Here is a 19495-nt window from a genome sequence, read left to right as displayed (position 1 = left end):
CGCTGGCTCTCATTTCTTCACTGCTCTGGCCAAAACCCAGAGACTGTGAGCCACAGAGAAACAGCATAAATCCCTGCGGGGCATGTTTGCCTCTAGTCGATCTGCCACAAGCAGATTTTTTCAACATGAACCCAAGTCAGAGTGAAGATAATGCTCCCTCCCTCCACTCTGGTGTCTTGTTGTGGGTGGCAATTAGGGGGGTGGGTAGAACAGTGGTAAGGCACATCCTTTGCATGCAGGAGGTCCTGGGTTCAATCCATGGCAACTCCAGATAGGGTTGGAAAAGCTCCTCCCTAGAACCCTGGAGAGCTGCTGCCGGTCAGTGTCGACAGTACCGGGTTGGATGGACTAAGGGTCTGATTCCGTATTAGGCAGCTTCCAATGCTCCTGTGTAACAGTGCCCAGCAGCAGAGGGGGTTGCAAGTGTGGCCACTCGCCAGAGCCTCAAACTGGCAGGGGGAGACAGTGAAAGGGGGAACCAGGGGAGGACTCTCATGAAATCTTTTGTCCCACCCCAAAACCTTCTTTTGAGCAAAAAAACGTCCAGACATCTCCTTCAGCTGTGATAGGTCTGTATATTTGACTATCTGTTGGGGAGCACTAGCAGGGATGGGGGAAAATTTTGTTCGGTTTTCATGAAAATTGTGCACTTTTGAGCCGATATGTGAACCAGAACCCAGTTATCCTTTCAAATTCTCACTTCTCCAAATTTTGCACTGGAGTTCTCCAAAAAAAAAAAAAAAAGTGCACAAAAATAGATATATTAGGGGAAAAGGCACACAAAATGCATATATTAGTGAAATACCATCCAAACATGCACTATACTGGAGAAATAGCTCCTAAAGAAAAGTACGTTAGGCAAAATTGCATATAAAATGCATGTATTGGAATGAATGCACACAAAATGGATATGAATTTTCATGCAAACTTTAAAAGAAAAATTCTCAAAGTACAGGACAACCTGAAGATGAGAAAAATAAGAAACTGAGAGAAACTGGAATTGACAGATTTGGTCACTTCTAACCATTCCATTACCAGCGTTTCCTAAGATAGAGTGACAATGTATTTGCAACATTAGTTCCGAGTTTCTCCATTGCACCCCGCCCCCCACCCCCGGTGATCCTTTTCCCAAGGACTTCACTTTCTCATCCTCCTGTTTGCTTGTCCTGCCTTAATTGTATTGGCCCCTGAAGTCATATTTTTAAGGGTTGATTTCTATGACATCACTGGGAAATCTTTTCTTTGCATGCATATATCCACATTTTCTGGTCACTGTGGATCCAGTATAATCTGTGCTAGTAAATAAGTATTAGTAAATAATATTAAAGGAGACATTTGCTGAAGATGAAGACTAGAGGTGGCATTTTAGATGTAATACAAAATATAGATAAAAATAATTCCCTGATACACCAAGGGCACAACCCTATGCATGCTTAGAAAGAAAAAAGCCCTAGAATTCCCAGTATTCCTGAGCCACTATGCCCTTTTTCTGTCTACACATTCATGTACCCTAAAGAAATTTATTTCAGAAATCTGAAAAGAGTAAATTTGCTTGGTGGGAGCCCTAATTTCTGATCTAATGGCTATGATTCGTGTTACTGAGCAATTGAGCAAACTACTTCTAGTTAGTAGCCTCCGTCGCACTTTCTGTGAGCAGAAAATTACTTGTAAAGTTTTGTATAAAGGAGATCAGAGCTCAGTGGGTTCCTTGAAATGAAATGTTGTCAGAGGTCAGCACTTTCTCCAGCAGGACCTATCCAAACATTCCCATCGTAATTCTTATTCTCCATTCTATTGCTCAAATGTCACAACAGAGAATTGCTTCTGTGAGATGAATGAAGAATAGCCGGAACAGAGTAAAAGATCATCAATGTGCTTGTGCATGTTCGCCTTCCCTTTCCAAGCTTATGAGCAATGAATGTGATATAGATTGTTTTTACTGGCATCCTGAAGGCATTTATTTTGATCATCCCTGGATGAATTGCATTTAGAATGTGAAAATACCACTGTGTTTGTAATAAGTAGAGTTCTTGAACCAGAAAGACAGACAAGCAACTTGGCATCAAATGTTTGCTAGTATCCACCAGGAGGACTGGTGTGCCTGTAAATATCTTGGTCTTAGCTTAGTAGTAGAGTGCATACCTTGCCTGCAAAGGGTCCCAGGTTCACTCATTGCCTCTCCAGGTAGCACCGGGAAGACCTGTCTGAATCCCTGGAGACAGTGGAGGCTGGGGGCATTGGATCCTCTCTGGGGTTCAGTCAGAACCAGTCAGGACACTGAAGGAGCTATCCAAGGTGCTGAGCCCTATCCCCAAAATGGACTCAGCACTTTGGAAAGCTCCTTTAGAGTTGTGACTGGTTCTGACTGAAACCCGGAGCGGATGCACTGCCCCACTGATGTAGGAGCCACCAGCCTTCACTGCCTGGAGGGCCACCCATAAGGACAAAAGAAAAGCACAGCAGGATTAGACCAAAGGCCCATTTAGTTCAGCATCCTGTTTCCCAATGTGCTCAAGCTGATGCTTCTCAGAAACCCACAAGGAGGACATGAGAATGACAGCCCTCTCTCCTGCCGTTGTTCTCCAGCAAATGGCAGACTGCTCTGATCCTGGAGAATGCATAGAGCCACCAGGACTAGTGCTATTGATAGCCTTATCTTGAATGTGTCTAGCCCCCTTTTAAAATCATCTAAGGGTGCAAATCCTGTGCATATTTAGATAGAAAAAAGCCCTACAATTCCCAGCATGCCCCAGCCAGCATGGCTTGCTGGAGCGATGCCAGGAGTTGTAGGACTATTTTCTGTCTAAACACGCACAGGATTGCACCTTGCAGTGGCAACTATCACCACCGCCACACTTTTGGCTTTGGATGCATCCCTGAGTGATTTCATTCTCCATCACAAGGTCACCCTGAACATTTTAGTCAGAGGGGCGATAGTATGTCCCATTACTTTTGGAGCCTGGCATGTGTGGTGATTCTGTTGTGGGGTTTGCCTTTTTTCCATCCATGCCTCATGCTGGAGCCAACAAAGGGGAGATACAGGAGAATGGCTTGCAGTAAGCTGGTGGAAGTCCCGCAGATACGTCCACCAAGGTGGGGGGCACACAAATGCAGCTTCCTCAGGAGCTTCCACTTCAAGGCCTTGAAGGGGAGGTTCCTGAATGACCAGCTCCCTCTTCACTGCTCCAGCTGTAGTGAGGAGGGAGCTGCTTTGACTGTGTGTGTGTGTGTGTGTGTGATGTGTGTGTGTGGAGAGGGGGTTGTCTGGGCAGGTATGTTGGGGCCACATGCTAGCAGTGGCTATGGCCCCACCCACAGTTGGCCTGCATCCCCTGACGTGTTTGCCTGGAGCTAATACAGCCCTCAAGCCAAAAAATGTTCCCCACCCCTGTGCTAAGTCTTGACCTCTGCCCTATTCAGGGGCTGTCCGCTTAATTGCTTTACATGCCAGGAGCTGGTTCTTGAAATGCAGTGTTCATTCCACAAAGTTCTGAAACAAACATGTGTGGCAAATGTGAACTTTAAACCTCAGCCACAGAAGTTCCTCAGACAAAGGTGGGACCTTAAAAACAACATTTTTTGCTTTCCTTCTTTTGTCTTTCTCTGCTTCGGCACACCTTTCGTTCTTCTCCGCCTCCTCCCTGCACAGCTCCTGCAGGAATGTCATATTCTTCTAGGGTGGCCATGGGTCGTAGTGTACAGAGCATGGTCCTCGGTTCAAATGACTGTCGGAAGACTGGGCTCTGTAGACATTTGCAGAGGACTTCTCCATTTGAAGGGCTGTCCCATCCAAGTCTCTTGGATAAAGAACCATCCAGACAAGGTAAAGGACAAGATAAAGAACCATCAGAACAGAGAGCTGGATCCTTGCAGTTGCCAGTCCACCGTTCACACCCGAGCAGCAGGCTGAGACGGCACACAGGTCACCAGGGAGTCTTCTCCACTATGGTGGCATGTACTGTATTTCTATTTAAAGGACAGTAATTACTTCTAAATTTGCATCTCAACATTCGCATATGCAGATATTATGCCTATCGATCCCCCCTTTTGACCTTTTTTGGGGTGATGTGTCCCCTGCAGATGCAGGCCAAGCACTGCTTTCAATTTGCTCCACACATAGGAAGACTGATGCTCAGGGCCCAGAGTAAAAAAAAAAAGAGAGAAGATTTTAGGAGCTGCATAGACTGTCCGTTGGCTGCTACTACTGCTCTGTCCTAGCCTCTGGGCTCCCCCTGCCACTCCACTTCAGCCAGTACTTTCAAAGCCTTGCCGCCCCATTCAGACTCCAAGCTCGGCCTCCCCTCCATGGTGCCACCTGAAACCAGTCATTTCCTCCTGGTTCATGGTAGGGCTGCTCCTGCACCTGCTCTAGAGTCTAGATCATGGATGGGCAACTTGTGACCCTCCAGATGTTTTGGCTTACAACTCCCATCAGCCCTAGCCAGCGTAGCCAATGGTGAGGGATCATGGGAGTTGCAGGGCAAAACATCTGGAGAGCCACAACTTGCCTATCCCTGGTCTAGATAGTGAAATCTAAATATTCCTGCTGATGAATTATTTCCAAAAGTTGTCTTGGGCAAAGAACTATGGCTGAATACACAGGTGGACAACTTATTAAACGGTAAATGCAAGGGCGCCTTCCTGCTTCATAAGGCCCCCATCTTTCACCACATATTAGAATGCACAGCCTTGAAAAAAAATACGTCATGTTTACATTAAGACAGCAAAACTGTAGTGGAAATGTTGGCTGTCTGCAGGGCCAGCATCAAGGGTAGGCATGGCTGAGCACCTGCTCAGGGCCCATAGCCCAACAGGGGCCCATTGAAAAGAGCCCCCTGGAGTTGCTCCTCCTCTTCCCCACCGCAACCTGCTTGTTCACCTGCCTCTCACTCTGGCCCAGACAAGGGTGGTAGTGAAAAGAAGGAGCACCGGATGCCACTTCCTACTTGCCCACTGGCTCTCTGCCTGTCAAGCAAGCAAGTGGAAGCAATGATGAGGAAGAGGAGGAGGAGCAAGAGCGGCTGGTGACAACGGAAGTGAGAAGGTCGACTCACTGAGGGATGAGGCCCATTGAGGGTGTCTTGCCCAAGGGCCCTCCACAGTCTGGAGCCAGTATTGACTGCCTGGCTTGTGCTTATTTCTCAGCCTCAGTCTTTATCAGTAAAATGGGAACTATAACAAACCACCTTACAAGGATGTTGTGCAGACAAACGAGATTGTAAAGTGCTTTGCAGGTTTAAGAAACGATCGAGAATGGTAGCTTTGGCAGCACATATACTAAAATTGGGGCAATATGGAGAATAATAGCATGGCTCCTGCACTAGAATGACACATTTGTGAAGCGTCTTCTTTAAAAAGTGATAAAGAATAAAGAAAAAGACCAAATAATAATGATAATCACCAAACCAGTTGGTGTATTATTGACTGTTAAACTGTTGGTCCTTCCTGTTATTGAAAATATTAGTTATCATTCTGCCAAGGCAACATGATATACAACTGAGTTCTCCTAACTGCTTTCCCAAATTCAGGAGCCTTTCGGGAATACTTTGAATTTAATATTTTTCACATGTCAGAGATGACTTTGAAACCTTTTCTAATGCAGGATTATCTCACTGTATGCATGCAAGGTTTCTTTTTTTAAAAAAATGCACTCGATTCCTTGGAGATCATGCTAGAAGTTTTGGAAAAACATGAGATTAATTCCTGCCTTGAGAATCATTATCATTCTCCTTGTGAATGTGAAACCCTTCTGTTAAACCTGATATTTATGTTATGAAATAAAGGACATGACTAATCACAAGAGGTCCCTGTGTTGCATTGTTTCGGTTTGTACTCCACTTAAACAGCATTCCAGATAACATCATGTCACTGAATAGAAATGAAACTTCCCTCAGAGGAAACCAGCAAGCTTCAATAATTGCATTCCCTTGATAATGGCATCTGGGAATCTTTGCTGAAATAGATTCCGCATCCCCTATCCTGCTTACAGGCGAGCTCATTACCACGGAATCTATAAGCAGGTAGACCAAAAACAGTCACAGGGTATCCCATAGGGATTGCTTTTTTTTTTTCAGATAGCTTGAAAAAATATGCAAACTTCCTCTGTTTTAAATTATAACTACTGTCTTTGCTTTAATCAGCCGTTCAAATATTGGGTCATTCAATAGAAGGAAATTGCATGTTCACTTTACGTTAGCTGCATGAAGGAGCTATAATACTCTATGGCAATGAAGAAGTTCCTCCTTCTGGCCAAGGAAAAGGCCTTGCCAAACAATTTTGAGGAAATGAACTTCAAAGCATAGATTTCCCGGTAATCCAATAATCAATTATTAAAAAACACAAAACCCTGCCTGTTAAAGACCAGAGTTAAGGCTATCTCCTGTTGAGAAATAGCCAGGAAATTGGAAGCGAAGATGGATGCTTTAGCAGATGTGACCTGTGATCAGTCATGATGTTGTGCAATGTCACAAATTGTGCTTGCTTACAACTTACCCTCTGTGCACCCACACTTTTCCTGGGTCTTTAGGCCTAAATCCAGATGGAGAGGATGGAGAGCCTGGGACCAGCAAAGGTGACCCACTCATCTGGTATTGCCTTAGAAAACATCTGAGCCTTAGGGTGCAATCCTATGGCCACTAGTCAGAGGCTAGACAGCCATAGGTAGGATAGTTCGGTTCCCTGAGAACCAACCTCCACCCCCTCCTGCACTGCCTCATAGGCAGCATGGATCAGTCCCGTGCTCCGCGTTCATGAGGCACATGAAGCAGCGAAACTGGGACTTTCCTGGGGGTGGGGCAGGGCGAGGAGGGCAGAAGTGCCATTCCAACACTTCCTATGCATCGTTCAGCACCCCCCCACCCCTGGTCTGACTTCCCACAGCTAGACAGCTGAAATTGGCTGTCTAGCTGCAAATGCAGGGCGACTAAAGCATGGAGGGGACGATCCCCTCTGCGCTGCTCCTGCCCTGCATTGGATAGATGGTTGCCTCCGACTTTGGAAGTGGCCACCTATCCCGATAGGGATAGGAGTAGGTGATAGGGATTGTACCCTTAATGTACTGCTAGAGGAATCTTCCTTTAAGCTGACCTATGCCTATTTGATGTTGGCCAACTTCTATGAACATAAGACCCATTGTAGTGGATTAGGCCAAGGCCCATCTAGTCTGCCATCTCCAAAGAGCTGCATAGGCTCAGGCAAGGGACCTGGGCAGCCCAATAGAAATGTTTGTTATTTCTTCTTAGAATAGTTGCCACACCCACACTAACGCTGTATCACAAGCAGCATTTGAGCCTTCCAGAGGTGCAGTAAAAACAACAAAGAGTCTTGTGAGAATTTAGAAAAGAACAATTCTATTATAGTGAAAGCTTTTGTGAATGGGGCTGTAGCAGAATGACTGGGGGAAGGTAATGAAATCAACAAGCCCCACTCCAGACATCTTCCAATTTTAGCCAAATCGTGTTCCCCGCTTTAGCTTTCTAAAAATAGTAGTTAAGGGAGCTGCCCCTTCTAGTTCCCTTAGCTACTATTTAACTAGCATTCCTGCAGTTTGGGCAGACATTTTAGCACTTAAAGTATCTGTTCCTGAGATATCCCTGTCTGTGACTTTTGTTTCACCAGTTCTACCATGTTCAGTTGCCTGGAATCCTCCTGCTCTCATAAATTACTCCACTAATGAGGGTGCTAAATCTTGAAATCGGGGTGGGATCGGGAATGGGAGTTCAGGAAACTTAGGGTTCACTTTTCTTGACCCTCTTACAGGCCCAGAATCCTTTAAGGTTCAAGTCAAGTCAATGAATTTGCCCTCTCAATTATCATAGCTAATTTCTCTTCCCCTTGCTGTTTCCTTACTTGGCGTCTGCAGCAGGCCACAGTGGGTCTGAATACTGCTGGAACCATGTGATTCTGTATCCAGAATTTTCAGGTATTTGGGGAGATGTAGTTCCCATTGTTCCAGATGTCCCTACATCAGGTCTGCTAGCAATGCCTGCATACATCCTTGTGAGTTTCCACTGCTTTTAAAAATATATTAGTACCTTACTGCTCATACTATAAAGCTTGGCTATCCAGGGAAAGAGAAAATATTCTTGTTTCTGAGCTATCGTTCATTTCTAATATCTGTCATAGTTACAGATCTATTACCAATTATGAATCCAGCAAATCTATAAGTTTATATTACTGTTGATTACATTCAGTATTTCATTGGGTTTCATTTATCTTTTTTGATTGATATCTGTTGTATCCCCTTTTTAATCCTGCAGCAAAGTTAATGTAAACTTGTTTCATTGTCAGGGGTGCTTGGGAGTGACACCAGGCATCCTATTGTTACAGAACTAGTAAACCTCTTCTAGGCCTTTCCAAAAGCGGGGCTTCCTGTGATTTTAATGGATGCAAATTGTACTCCTGAACTTTAAAAGCTACAATCTGTCCAGCATTCAGCAATCTGAAGTCCCATTGATCCAATGTGAGAGCTAACCACACATCTCCCTCCCACTTATTTTTGAGTAGAGTAGCATCACTGACTGAAGTACATATAAGGCTTAAAGTTTATTTATCTCTGTTGAAAAGAATATAGGGGTGTGTGTGTGTGTGTGTGTGTAGCCTAGTGGATTGCACCATGGAGCATTATTTTAAATTGCTCTATTTTTAAGAGATGAAAAGCTCTTAAAGGCAAAGCTTTTTGGAGTCTCTATTATCCCTAGCTTCCTTTGCTCAATACAATTCAATTGACTGATATTTCTCTTTTTGCGTCTCTGACTACTGAATTAAAGAGCTGGGAGCAGTGAATCCTATTAGCAGATGACAGCTCTGCTCTTAACCCCTTGTGAGTATCAATGATGAGTAGTTATGATTTAAAGGGGACAGGCATGCAAAGAGCCTTGTTTTAGAATTTGACTGACAATATAGGTTTTGGAAGCTGACCATGCAGAAAAAATACCCATTGGCAAAGGATTTCAGGGCTATGAAACAGTTCCGGGTGTGCTCCCAATTTAATTGAACACATATAGAGCAGCCGAGGCTGCACATGCAGAAGCCCTTTTAGTTTAGTGGTAGAATGTGTGCTTGGCATGCAGAAGTCCCTAGGTTCAGACTCTGGCATCTCCAGGGCTCAGATGGCAAAGGGTGGAAAAGACACTGGAGCTTTGCAGCCAGTCAGGGTAGAAAATACTAAATGGACAGGCAGGTTGACCTAGAAGAAGGCTAGGCCCTTCCTGTGTTCTGATCAGTTCCTTCACAGGGAATGTGGGAGGAAATTCAGCTTCTCTGCTTCCCCTACTGAACAATTTCCCAGCCCAGGATTTTTGCTTTTAAAGATGGCTCCACATGTGGCAACCGTGGGTGCTAACTGCTAGCCTGGAGCAGAAGACATCGAACGGATGGATCATTCGAGTACAGGCCCATATCAGTTTCCTATGTGTTCATTTGTCAGTCTTTTCCAACCTGTTTCCAAATCAATCTGTGATTAAAAATAACAGCACCACTCATACATACATTGAATTGGATCCAGATTTAGTCATACTTAGAGTAGACTCATTGAAATCAATTGGACATAATGTACCCATGACCAACTTCAATCCCATTGATTTCAATGGGCCTACTCTTAAGTATGACTAAATCTGGATCCAACCCATTCTTTTTCATGCATTTTCCCGCACAAAATATGCAGTCTTGTATGCATTTTATCTGAAAATGCACATTTTTGTACACATTTTAGCCTAGAAAATATAAAATAATATAAAATAAAACCTATGGTTTTATATGCATTCTGGTATGTTTGCAGACTAAATAAAATTCTGGAACATCCCTATGGGAAACCTGGATCAGAGAGAGAATCCAGAGGCTGTAGGCTGGCTCAGAGATGAGTACTGCAGACACAGCATCTACTTGTGCATAAAACTAGAGATACATGGACAGAACTTAGTCAGGGGTGCTGCTATCTTTGCTCCAAGATGCCAGTACATGGCCTTATGGTAGCATAAAAAGAAAGAAGCTTCCTCTCTTCTCCCCACACCCTCCCTTTTCTGCAGCACCCTCATTCCACTTTCATTAATTTTCCAATAAAGTTTCTGCAGCCTGTTCAGGGATGGATTTAGAGGCTACATTTTGCTATAAGCAAACTACTCTTTGCTAGTGGCATATCATAGTGGTTTCTGAATGATATCTAGACATGTCTAGGTCAGCCATCTCTAATCATCCATTGTTAATGAAAATATGACAGACTACAGTGCATGCAGGGACTACCTCAGGCTTTTATTACCAGCAATGGCAAGCACTAGATGAAAATACATTACAGAATTTCTGATTACAAAATTGTGAAAATATCATCATCACCAAATCTGTTTGCAAGTAAAGACCTAGCAGGTGTTTCCACCAGTGATTACTCTAAGCTGGCTGCGTGTTGGGATACATGACGTCGTGGCCATTCAGCAGCCACTCCGGAGCTTATCAGGGAGAAACTGGATTTCCTGAGACTGCTTGAAGTCCAATTCTTTTTCTCAAGTTGGGTTTTTCCCAGTACAGTTGCTCTGTGCCGCAACCTCCACATTGACCTCGGGTATGCTAGCCCTGCCTAGGAGGATGCCTTTCAGCATGACCCTGGTCAAGGGGCGTTTCCTGTGTGTTTCCCCTCCCTGCACAAACCCATTAGTGTCTCCTCGGAAGTAACTCCCATTGTGCTGAATGAGGCTTGCCCTCTGAATGCCCACATCAGAACTTACAGAGATCCCCCTCAATTGACATGGCACAGTTTAGAGCCCAATAAATCACCATCTTGAGGCTCTGATTGTCCTTTGTTTGGTTTATTGCCTTAGGAAGGAACTACTTCAACCCTTCGTTATAGAGATCCTGTGGGTTCAGATGGGGGCTGGTTTCCCATCTTTATGTTCCCCGCCCCTTTCCCAGCACAAGCATATGTGTGTCTACTCAGAAGTAACGCCCATTGTGCTCAATGGCTTGCTCCTGAAATGCAGGTGCATCTGGACTTTCAGGGGAAAGGGGAAAAGCCTCTCTTGTTGGTTGAGCAGCCCCTGCCAGTTTACTCCAACCCCCACCCCCACCAGGATGTATGTTCTGTGTAGTGATCTTTACTGATGTGGAGAACCTGCATGGATCAAAGTGCAGCAAAGCTGATTCTTTTTTTAAAAAAAATCTGGTACTCCTCCATTTGCTTCTCCTTCTGTTGCCGTGGAAACATGGCCCTAGACCAGGAGATAGCAACGTCTTTTTTCCTATGTAAAGTATATAATTTGAGAATTTTTCTTACAGTTCTTAAAATTATTTTAAAAAAACAAACACCTATTCCTCATAGAAATGGAGAAAATTGATAAAATATGGCAATGGCAAATCCTACAAAGTGAAAAGTTAAAAATTAAAAGAGCCTCAATCTTTATTCTACTTTATATTCATACTTTAAATTGTCCTAAACTAGGGCTTGGCAGCCTTTTTTCTCCTGATGGCCATATGTGGCAATGGGTGGTGGGATGGGGGCCACATGCTGCTGGTGGGTGTGGCCAAAGGTGACAGTGGGTGGGTCCTGGGCTGGCAATGGGCATGGCCAGGGCGGGTGTTCCCCTGCTCCACCCTGTCACAGACAGCCGTCTCCCTTGCCTCCCCACTCTCAAACACACACAGCTTCCCCCCCCCCACACTGACTTTCACATATACACACACCCATCCCCACATCCTCCAACAGCCTTCCACCCCTTCCCATCACTGTTTCTCACACCCTTCCCCCCATCTCACCGTGTGTGGGGTGAATCACTTTAAACCCTCCCCTCTCTGCATGGTGAGATCCCACCATGCCTTCCCTGTCCCCACTGCCCAGCTTATCGGTGCTGAGAAAAGCTGAGGGGTGTGGTCCTCAGCTGTCCTGAGTGCCAATCAGTTGGGCAGTGGGGAAGGGGAGAGGTGTGTGATTTTCAAAAGTACATTTTTGTTTCAAATATACTGATGCTGTTGAATGCAGTTTGGTCTGTGAATCGCATTGCAAGCTTAGAAATGTACCACAAATTGCATGTACAGTTTAGGAGGTGTGAACTTGGTAAATCCTGATTAAAAAAATACACTGAAACTGATTTCTCATACGTCTCTACATGGCTGTTAGAAACAGGAGGATGCTGGACTTAGATAGACCCTCAGTCTGATCCATATGGGATGCTTTTATGTTTTTACACCATTGGTTCCCAACCTTGCTTGCTAGACTTCCATCATTCCCAGCCAGCATCGACCATGGCCAGGGATGATGGGAGTTGTGGTCCAACAACTACCTTTGGGAATCAAGGTTGGAAGCACTGTCTTACACGATGAATACTGAGAAGAAACAAACCATGTGGCCATTTCTCTTCTGGTGGACCCTAGTCTGCCACTGATTCGGGTGTATTTCCTACTAACTGCTTGACCTCTCAGATACCACCAGACAACTTAAGAAACATTTTTTAGCAAGATGGAAATTTCATTTATCATTGGATGGAAAAACTCTACTGGGTGAATAAAGGCTCACACCCAAAACAGCTCTCAAATAGGGATGTGTGAAAAATCCACCTCATCAAGTTTTTGTGTGTGTTTTTCTTTATGGAATCCCCCAATCTGCACCAAGGGATGCCAACCAAAACACACTTTGCTTTTGGAAATCTGTACATTTTAAGATTTGCTATTCATTCTGTGGAACAGGGAAAATGCATATGATAATATGCATATGTTTGTACAGTGTGCAAAGAAAAATGTAACCATTCCAAAAATGCATAAGAACACACTTCAGTCAATGGGTGGATACATACAGAAATGTACAATTTGACAAAAGTATACAAAAATGCACATGCAAAGAACCCTGTACAAATTTTGTTCTATTAAAAAAAACACTGTTCAAGAAAGCAAAGTGGCTATCTGATGAGGCTTTACAAGTAGCTGAGAAAAGAAGGGAAGCGAAGAGCAAGGGAGAAAGGGGGAGATATATCCAACTGAATGCAGAGTTCCAGAGAATAGCAAGGAGAGACAAGAAGGCCTTCTTAAATGAACAATGCAAAGAAATCGAGGAAAACAACAGAATGGGAAAGACTAGAGATCTCTTCAAGAAAATCGGAGATATCAAGGGAACGTTTTGTGCAAAGACGGGCATGATAAAGGACAAAGAAGGCAGGGACCTAACAGAAGCAGATGAGATTAAGAAGAGGTGGAAAGAATACACAGAAGAACTATACAGGAAAGATCTGAATGTCCCTGATAGCCATGATAGTGCGGCCACTGAACCTGAGCCGCACATCCTCGAGAGTGAAGTCAAGTGGGCCTTAGGAAGCATTACTAACAACAAAGTTAGCAGAGATGACAGTCTTCCAGCTGAGCTATTTAAGATCCTAAAAGATGATGCTGTTAAAGTGCTGCACTCAATATGCCAACAAATTTGGAACACTCAACAGTGGCCACAAGACTGGAAAAGGTCAGTTTACATTCCAATTCCAAAGAAGGGCAATGCCAAAGAGTGTTCAAACTACCGTACAATTGCGCTCATTTCACATGCCAGCAAGGTGATGCTCAAAATCCTACAAGCTAGGCTTCAGCAGTATGCGAACCGAGAACTACGGGAAGTACAAGCGGGGTTTCGAAGAGGCAGAGGAACTAGAGATCAAATCGCCAACTTTCGCTAGATCATGGAGAAAGCAAGAGAATTCCAGAAAAACGTCTATTTCTGCTTCATTGACTACGCTAAAGCCTTTGATTGTGTGGATCACAACAAACTGTGGCAAATTCTGAAAGAGATGGGGGTACCAGACCACTTTACCTGTCTCCTGAGAAACCTGTACGAGGGTCAAGAAGCAACAGTAAGAACCAGACATGGAACAACCGATTGGTTCAAAATTGGGAAAGGAGTATGACAAGACTGCATATTGTTGCCCTGCTTATTTAACTTATATGCAGAGTACATCATGAGAAATGCCGGATTGGATGAATCACAGGTCGGAATTAAGATTGCCGGGAGAATTATCAACAACCTCAGATATGCAGATGATACCACCCTAATGGAAGAAAGCGAAGAGGATCTAAAGAGCCTCTTGTTGAGGGTGAAAGAGGAGAGTGCAAAAGCTGGTTTGAAACTCAACATTAAAAAAATTAAGATCATGGCATCTGGCTCCATCACTTCCTGGCATATAGAAGGGGAAGAAATGGAAGCAGTGACAGATTTTATTTTCTTGGGCTCCAAGATCACCACAGACGGTGACTGTAGCCATGAAATTAAAAGACGCTTGCTCCTTGGGAGGAAAGCTATGGCAAACCTAGACAGCATAGTAAGAAGCAGAGACATCACCTTGCCGACAAAGGTCCGTCTAATCAAAGCTATGTTTTTCCCAATAGTAACGTATGGCTGTGAGATCTGGACTATAAGGAAGGCTGAGCGCCGAAGAATTGATGCTTTCGAACTGTGGTGCTGGAGAAGACTCTTACGAGTCCCCTGGACTGCAAGGAGGTCAAACCAGTCCATACTAAAGGAAATCAAGCTTGAGTGCTCATTGGAAGGACAGATACTGAAGCTGAAGCTCAAATATTTTGGCCACCTAATGTGAAGAGAAAACTCTCTGGAAAAGACCCTGATGCTGGGAAAGACTGAAGGCAATAGGAGAAGGGGACGGCAGAGGATGAGATGGCTAGATAGCATCACTAATGCAATGAATATGGACTTGAGCACGCTCCGGGAGAGAATGCAGGACAGGTAGGGATGGACGAAAGGGAGTTACCTTGTCCCGCAGCTTGCTTTGCGGTGGGGGGGAGGTGCTTCGCTTCTCCCCCCGAAGTTCAGGCCGGGGGGGGAGGCGCCCCGCCTCACCCGGCCGAAATTCAGGCTGGGGAGAAGCGCCCCGTCTCCCCGGCCACGAAAGAAAAAGTGGAGGGGAAAAAAACAACCCCCCCCCCCGTGACAGGCTACGTAACAATTAACGTAGCCTATCATGGCTAGATTTCCAAAGTCAGCCATGATAGGCTACGTAAATCGTCACGTAGCCTATCACGGGTGACTTGGGGGGGGAAGCGCGTACGCAAATGGCGGCGGCCTATGGGCGCCGCCGTTTGCGTTCCTTATTTTGGCACGTCTAGTCTACGTAAAGATTTACGTAGACTACGGCGAAAATAAGGGAAAGCTATTTCCGTTGCCCTTATTTTCACCGTAGTCTACATAAATCTTTACGTAGACTAGACGTGCCAAAATAAGGAACGCAAATGGCGGCGCTCATGGGCCGCCGCCATTTGCGTACGCGCTTTTTTTTTTTTCCAAAGTCACCCATGATAGGCTACGTGACAATTTACGTAGCCTATCACGGCTGACTTTGGAAATCTAGCCGTGATAGGCTACGTAAATCGTCACGTAGCCTATCACGGGTGTGCGTTTTTTGTTTTTTGTTTACTTTTTTATTTTGTAATGGCAGCGGCGGTGGCTGGTCGGGAGACCGGCCGCCGCTCCCGCCGAAATGCCGCCGAAACACTGCCGGGACCCGCCGCCAAGAGGGACATTCGGCCACGGTAAGTCCCATCCCGGGGGGGGCCAGGGGGCCGGCAGAGAATTTCCCCAACACTTTTGGGGGGGGCGAATGCGTCGGCACTCGGCCTCCCGAAGATTCGTGGATAAATTCTCCGCCATCCCTAAGGACAGGAAGGCCTGGCGTGCTATGGTACGTGGGGTCACGAAGAGTCGGACACGACTGAACGACTGAACAACAACAATTTGACAAAAGTATACAAAAATGCACATGCAAAGAACCCTGTACAAATTTTGTTCTATTAAAAAAAACACTGTTCACACAGAACTGGCATGGAATGGGCTGGAGGTGAGAAAAAAGCAGAACTCTGCAGAATTGGACTGACATAGTCATTACTCACTAAAGTAGATCTAGTGGGATTTCTTTATCTTTCTGCCTAACACTCATATTACAGCTGTGTTATATATAAGCTGAGTGAAATAGGAGTGCCAGCAATTCTAGAAAGATTTAGTACCACCCAGCTAGCAAACAAGCTAATACTATCCTAAACAAATGTTTATTTTGTATCAACTGAGTAGATCTTCTTGCTGCAAAGTAGCCATGATTCTTGATGTCATTTTGTTGGAGTCAAAAGAACGGCAGTCAAATGTAGCTCATCCTTAAGGTCTCAGATAAATGGTCTGATTTACTGCTGGAGTGGACCTACCTATGACTCCCATGTAATTGCTTTTTGTACTAAACTGCCTGTAAGCTACTGTCAAGACATGTTCTTAAATGAACACCGAGTACTTCTTTTTAATCTCCTGGAATGTTTTTATTAAGCCTTGTGCACTTTGGGGCTAACAACAGTTTGATGAAAGAAAATTCAAGATGACAAAAGATGAGACGTCAAGTAGCTTAAAGAGGGTGTTTTAAGCAGTCATAAATGGGAGGCAGGATACATACAGGGGGCAGAGGGAGGCCCCATGCCTTCCTTCATAACTTTGAGGGTTTGCAACAGTTTGACTCTGAAAGGCATCCTAGAAATACCTTAAATAAAGCAAGCACATTTTGGTGAAAGTAAAATATTTTAAAATTGTTATGTAGGAGATTAGTCTCATCATTAGGGAAAAAATGCTGCAGTCTACCTAAAGCTTTTGCAATTGCTCCTTTGCATGCCACTGCCTTTATTTTTTCCCATATGTTCCTTATCTTACTAAGGAACATGTCTTTTGTTGCTCACTGCTCCAGAATCTGTCTGGATGTGGAGCAGTTTATAAATGTTTTAAATAAAATAAAATTTTGGATTTTATTAGATTCCTGGGACTCGATGGCCTTGTAGGCCCCTTCCAACCCTACTATTCTATGATATGTGCAGACATGTAGGAGGCAGGTCATGTGTCATGTATAACATTGGTTGTGGAGCCATCACTATGGCTCCACAATGGAATTCTCTATCCTCTCTAAAGAAGGTACAAAGGAGAAGGTACAAAGGAGAACCTCTTTTGGGGGAGTAGAGAAAATGTGTCTGTATTTAAAGAAGTATAGTATAAGGCACTCTTGAATCATTTGTAAGGATTATCAGTTGTATCTAATGCTGCCATTCTGCTAGCTCAAAGCTTCTACTGCTTGTGGAAACCCTGTTTTGTTGCCATTGAGGAATGCATCTCACAGGCACTGTGCAAGCTGTTGCACAAACTGTTCCACAAATCGTGGCACCGGGTATTTCACAACTCATCATAACTTCATTACACTAGGTGTAGCTTGAGCTAGTTGTGCTAGTTCTGATAGCAGTTGTCCAACTGCTAGAGGAACAACTCCAACTCTTAAAAGATGTGAACACAATCCAAGTTTAGTATATACTCCTCAAGTTTGTATGTAATCCAATGCATAAATGCAGTACTAAGCATTACCTTTGTAGAGAAATAATGGATCGGGGCTGGTGTCACCACCTGCCATACTTGGACAAGGCCCCAAGAGGATGCAGTGCTGATTCTTGCCCAGCACCGCTCTATTAAATAAAAATAAAATAACAACAACAATTCTGGGCCTACAATCTGAGCAGAGCTGGGCAGCTGAGTCTTAACTGCCACATTAATTTCCCACAGCCCCCCGACAAGGCCTCACAATGCCCAGCTCTAGGGCATTGTGGGAAAGGAAAATGGTAGATAGAATTAGCCAGCCAGTGATGCTTGGTGTGCTACTGCCCATTGCTAGGGAATGCTGGGAGTTGCAGTCCAACACAGCTGGAGGGCACCAGGTTGGGGAAGGCTGCTAATATACAGACACAGCTGGAGTCTCTCATTTGAACTGTTCACTACTACATACAACTAAAGGTGTTGGGGTGTGTAGAGAAGAGAAATTATGTCCTACAGAGCTGTGCTTGGTAGAGGAAATCACTTCAAAGAAAACAGCATAGAAACTAAATTTTCTTTGCTTTTTCGCTGTCCTGGAAGCCCTCTAGAAGGCAGGATTGTGAAAGGTAAATTTGGAGGGAATGTTTTGACAGGGCTGTCATGTCTGCTTTGCCATGTTTTAAATTCTGACATTATCACAATGCTGCCAGTGTAAAGAGAGAAGGGTCACACCTTGTCTACACTGCTGTCCTGCCTCACAGCAATCACTCTTCAAGCTCCAGATGAGAGTGTGTCTGTTTGAAAGATAGGCTTTTTTTGTTTTTTCTACAAAATTGCATGGCTTGCCAGTTCTTACAAATTAAAGCTAAGAGAAGAAATGGAGGGGAGGAGTTCTTGCTTGTGAAAGGAATTACTGCTCAGTGTTCTACCTTGCCCAGTGTCTGACAAGTCATGGCTCTCCCATTTAGCTACAACTGAATCAGGGAAAAGCTCCACTTTTAGCAAAGAGTTGTTTCAAAGATAATGTGGGTTACAAATGTATGTAAATAACAATAAACAATCATCCATTGGTGGGCTAGAAACATTGTTCTTTCCAAAACTTGTCCTAGTAACTAAATGATACTGTTACTCATGCCTTAACCAACATTTAGGGCAGGGGTGAGGAACCTTCCCCCACTTCCAAGAGACCCATTCCCTCAGCCCAGGGAAAAATGCCCAGGGGCTGCATTCTGGCAATGGTGGGCCCAAAGAAAAAGCAAACTGGGCTAGATACATGCATCTCTCTCTCTCTCTCTCTCTCTCTCCCCCTCCCCTCTCACACACACACTGTCTCTCTCTCCGTCTCTGTCTGTCTGTCTGTCTGTCTCTCTCTCTCTCTCTCATACACACACACACACACACACACAAATGCATTACTATGATCACATTCTCTCTCTCCACCCCCCTCATTCATATAAACACTATCACATACACACACACACACACACACACACACACACTATGTTTGGCTTCTGTGTTGCACGGTGGGAAGGGGTCTTCTGTCCTAACTGTGAAGGAAACGTAGTGATCTGTATATCCTTACAGAGGATAAGGAGATCAATATGCTACGTCCAGTATTGGAGGCAATATGCCTATGCACACCAGTTGCTGGGAAACATGACTGGGAGTGTGCTCTTGCACTCATGTCCTACTTGTGGTTTCCCACAGGCAGCTGGTTGGCCACTATGTGAACAGAATAGAATCATAGAATAGTAGGGTTGGAAGGGGCCTACAAGGCCATTGAGTCCAAGCGCCTGCTCAGTGCAGGAATCCAAGTCAGAACATCCCTGACAGATGGCTGTCCAGCCTCGTCTTGAATGCCTCCAGTGTGGGAGAGCCCACCAGCTCCCTAGGTAATTGCTTTGGTCTGGTCTAGCATGGGTCTTCTTATGTTCTTATGACATGGAGAAAGAGAGCAATATCTTTCTCTGTGTTCAAATCACGCCATTTCTATGCTGGTTCAACACAGCTGGTTCAACCCTCTTCCTTGCTGTCTTGTCCCTCCCAAGTGTCAGGACTTCAGGGAGGTGCCTTGACTAAAGATGTGGTAGGAGGCCTGGTGTCCACATCCAGTCCACAGGCTGGAGATTCACCACTGCTGACTGAGGGAATTATTTTGGGACAGGGACATGAGAGAACTTGACATTATGAGGGACAGAATAT

At 44.7% G+C, this 19495-nt stretch overlaps 1 non-coding gene across 1 annotated transcript; it reads left to right on the top strand.

Annotated features, from left to right (window-relative positions):
* The first annotated feature begins 5253 nt into the window (after positions 1-5253).
* Positions 5254-5356, top strand: LOC146357692 (U6 spliceosomal RNA). The gene has a single exon (XR_014787090.1). It is a non-coding gene; the product is annotated as a U6 spliceosomal RNA (small nuclear RNA).
* The last annotated feature ends 14139 nt before the right edge of the window (positions 5357-19495 follow it).

Source organism: Heloderma suspectum, chromosome 1 (assembly GCF_057233095.1).
Source record: "Heloderma suspectum isolate Gila_16-S chromosome 1, 16-S_ref, whole genome shotgun sequence".
In the NCBI taxonomy this organism is placed as follows: Eukaryota; Metazoa; Chordata; class Lepidosauria; order Squamata; family Helodermatidae; genus Heloderma; species Heloderma suspectum.
The sequence above is the reverse complement of the archived record's forward strand: the minus strand, read 5'-3'. Positions and strand labels throughout refer to the sequence as shown.